Genomic DNA, 736 nt, shown 5'->3' with positions numbered 1-736 from the left:
GTCTGATTTGAGGGGAAATGGAGAGGAGGAAGTGGAGTTTAAGTAGCAACAAACGGTGCATCAATTGGTGGCTTCAAACGCCCGGAATCAATTTAGGAGTTAACACATGAAACTGACTGTGCTTCGTGCGTGTGTCCGACTCTTCATGCCTCGGCTTGAAGACGAGCTGACATGGCAGCGGCCCCACGTGTCAACAGAAAAGGAATTGAGAAAAAAAAATGATAAAAGGAGACGTGAGTGTCTTGCTTGCTGGCTGAAGCACATCCTGGAGTGCGTGACTTCGGCTGGGCTGCCACGTTCTCTTTTTCTTCTTCTTTATTACTTGAAACCAATTTGAGCCAGAAACTAGTTCAAACCAACTCAGAAAAATTCAAATAAAATATCACTGGATTCCTTATTCAATGTAGAATATTTTGAAATCACTTTTAAGTCAAAAAAATATATTTTAAAAAGTTCGAATTTGGTACATAGGCCTATATGGCTTTATTTGCATTACTTCAGGTTTAAGGTTTATTTATGAATTTGAATTTCATTCAAATTTTTCCTAAGGAATGTAAAGATGCCATGATGCTTATGAATGCAATGCATATTTTTAAAAACTCCATTTTTTTGGAAAATAGTTTTAAGTAACACCAAAAGATTTATTTCATCGTAAATTTTAAATCAAGACAACCAACCAAGCTTAAATTTTATTTTTATTTCACATTCCAAAATTTGGAAAATTTTGGGATGTGAT

This window comes from Lolium rigidum, chromosome 4 (assembly GCF_022539505.1).
Source record: "Lolium rigidum isolate FL_2022 chromosome 4, APGP_CSIRO_Lrig_0.1, whole genome shotgun sequence".
Lineage (NCBI taxonomy): Eukaryota > Viridiplantae > Streptophyta > Magnoliopsida > Poales > Poaceae > Lolium > Lolium rigidum.
Note: the sequence above shows the minus strand (reverse complement) of the source record.